Source organism: Triticum aestivum, chromosome 2A, assembly GCF_018294505.1.
Source record: "Triticum aestivum cultivar Chinese Spring chromosome 2A, IWGSC CS RefSeq v2.1, whole genome shotgun sequence".
NCBI lineage: Eukaryota > Viridiplantae > Streptophyta > Magnoliopsida > Poales > Poaceae > Triticum > Triticum aestivum.
In genome coordinates, this window is record NC_057797.1 from 34,344,117 (window position 1) to 34,347,649 (window position 3,533).

Genomic DNA, 3,533 nt, shown 5'->3' on the forward strand with positions numbered 1-3,533 from the left:
TACTGAACACAAAAGAAGTCCGGAGTTCAAATAAGTTTAAAAAATATTGAAGTGGCCGTGTAACAGATGAGTTCTCGCCCGAAACCCTGATACTCCGAAAGAGTTTGTCCAGTTTGTACACGAAGTGCGTCCAGTTTTTGCCGTGACCCTCTCTACTCTTTCACGCATGCTATGCGGGTGATATGATGATACCATGCCAAGTTTCAACATTTTCAGGATTCATTTTGTAGTGATTTTCAATTTCACGGTCATTTAGCTCTCTAAACAATTAGGTAAATGACCGAAAAACAACAAATGATGTCAGAACATGTTAGAAATTGATGACATCGCTTTGAATGCTGCATAGTGAACACAAAAGAAGTCCAGAGTTTAAATAAGTTTAAAAAACATTGAAGTGGCCGTGTAACAGATGAGTTCTCGTTCGAAACCCTGATACTCCGAAAGAGTTTGTCCAATTTGTACACGAAGTGCGTCCAGTTTTTGCCGTGACCCTCTCTACTCTTTTGCGCATGCTATGCGGGTGATATGATGATACCATGCCAAGTTTTCAACATTTTCAGGATTCATTTTGTAGTGATTTTCAATTTCACGGCCATTTAGCTCTCTAAACAATTAGATAAATGACCGAAAAACAACAAATGATGTCAGAACTTGTTGGAAATTGATAACGACGCTTTGAATGCTGCATACTGAACACAAAAAAAGTCCGGAGTTCAAATAATTTATTAAAAATAAAAAAGAGGTGCAATGCTGGTTAATTTGCTTCAAGCCATTCGGAATAGTGTAGACTGCACTGCACATAGCTCAGTGCAATCTATGCTATTCCGCAAGGCTTGAAGCTAATCAATATGCAGGTGAGCATTGCAACTCTTCGTCATTGTCTGTGCACTCACGGCTTATAAACTGCTCATATTGCCTCTCTCTTGGCGAGGTGGGACTAAAAATCAGCTTACAAAGAAACTCTAGTACCGGTTCATGGCATGAACCGGTACTAAAGGTCTTCGTGGGGCCCCAGCCTAACCATAGCCTGACACAGCCTCATTAGTACTGGTTCGTGGCATGAACCAGTACTAAAGGTTGCCCACGAACCGGTACTAATGATGCCTGCCCGCCTAGCCGTTGGAACCGGCACTAATGGTCACATTAGTGCCGGCTCAAATTCAAACCGGCACTAATGTGCTTCACATTTGACCCTTTTTCTACTAGTGCTACCTCGTTGTTATTCTTTCTGAAGCTACTCAAGCTTGCCGTTTGCCTTCCAGTTAGCCTCATGGTGAATCATCATCATTATTATTACGTAAACTTTGAAAAACGAACTAATCCCTTTCAATCTCTAGATAACTATTTCATGGCGAGTCCTTTTGATTTACCATTTTCTAAAGAAGGTAGCAATAACAGGTCGAAAACAGGTCCTGGCGGTACTACAACATTGTTCATAACGCCCTTATTCTTCCTTGATGTCGGGTGCCCTTATTTTCAACATCATTCTGGCCATACAACTCTTCATAATGTCCTTGTTCTTCGGATGACAGTTCTCTTAGGACTAGAAAGAAAAAGGAAATTAAAGAATCAGGAGAAAGAAGATTATCAGGCATGAGAAGGTAGAGTCAAAAACAAGAGATAAGGAGATATGGTAAATACTCACTCCATCCGGAAATACTTGTCATCAAAATAGAAGGGGGTGTATCTAGACGTATTTTAGTTCTAGATACATCTCTTTTTATCTATTTTGATGATAATTATTTTCGGACAGAGGGAGTATGTTCTAGCATATATTATGTGGAAACCACAAGAGGAACCACAAGAAGGTACAACAGTATTAAAATATTATGTGGAAACCACAAGAAGGTACAACAGTACTAAAATATTATGTGGAAACCACAAGTCAATATGATACATATGTTCCAGCATAGAGGTTAAATGACAAGTTAAAGAACAGAAATATCTGCCTTCATAATTTATAATTGAAAACGTTGCTTAACCAGAGTTCCTATATATATAGCCTATGGAATCAAACATATGTTACCCGACACTGGAGTTTCCAAAATTGCCTACAGAATCAATCATATAGTACGCGACACGTTCAACAGTTCTAAGAAGCAGTGCAATGAAAGATGAGATGAACCACTTATAAAAGTAATGTAGCATGATCAGTGCAGCCTATTATATCGAGGAACAACTTTTTTAAGATGATGTATTGATAATAACAACAAACCCCATCCGTTAATACGTATAATGCATATGGAAAACAAAATACTACTAGAATGCACATTGCAAATATTGGTTATCTCAAGTTCACAACAGGTATATATAGATCACCCAAAGGCTAAAGACAAACCTTGCAGGATCAATCTTGAGAACAGGGAATGTGGGTGGCCATGTCATCATAAAAGGATAAATCCGTTCTAAAGTTCGGTCATCTTCTGTCACCTCGTACACCTTACGCAGCTCCCTGTGTTTAATATCCAAGTAAAGTGCACATTGGCCCATCTTCAAGAACACAAACCGGAGATTATCCCCCGTTTCGCTTGTGTTTAAAAGAGTAGGCTGCTCACCACTGCCATCCCCAGAGCATCGAACATCTCACACAAGCAAATGTTCTCCAAAAGCAACCAGTTTCTCATGCTGCCGCTGTTGTCCCCCCTATGGAGCCAGATGCGAAGCTGCAGTTTCTCAAGATGTATGAGATAAATCCGAATCACTGGCCCGTGACATCATCATATCTTCACAAACGTACCGCTCGATTCCTTCCGGGAGCGGAATAGAGGAGAAGTTTGAGGTTGTCAAATTCAATGCAGCAATGCTCGTGGAGTGCTCCATATAGATCTTATTGCCAGACAGCAAAGGATTTAGATCCGATCGCGGAGAAGGAAGCACAGCCGCTGCTGAGGAACGCCAGTGCCAAAGACCATCTTGCAGCGCATATATGTTCGCCTTGTATTTTATAGAATATTTTTTCCCTCTATGAGATAAGCCATTGACAACCATATGAAGGTGAGGCTCTTCCCGTCACCTTCTTCCTTCAAGAGGAAGTTGGCGCAAGTGCCTGCAGCTGAAGCGCCGTCAAATTGGTCATATGGGGCCATCGGCGGTTCAACAACGCCTCTCTCTGGGCAGAGTGGCCAGTGCACTCCCCACAAGATTTTCTTGCCTTGGAAGCCATGGAGAAGGATGGTATCGTTCTGGCGGTCAAGAATGCATGCAAGTTCACAGAGCAATAGCAACCATCAACAGTTACTCCCTCCGTTCGGAATTACTTGTCTCGACAAGTAATTCCGAACGGAGGGAGTACATCACCAAGGTTGCAACTTTACCAACCACCACATGAGACATACATACAGACACATACATACATGCAGATCCCCCGATTTCCCACCACCGATCCAACGCTTAAAGAGGTAAAAACGCGAAATTGTCCTCCACGGAAAGGGATAGATAGAAGCGCCCACGGCGGGAGAGGAAGGGAGGAGAAGCAACCTTGGAGAGGTCGAGGAGAGCGTTCTGGCGGCAGCTCCTCGCCGCAGAGGTCGATC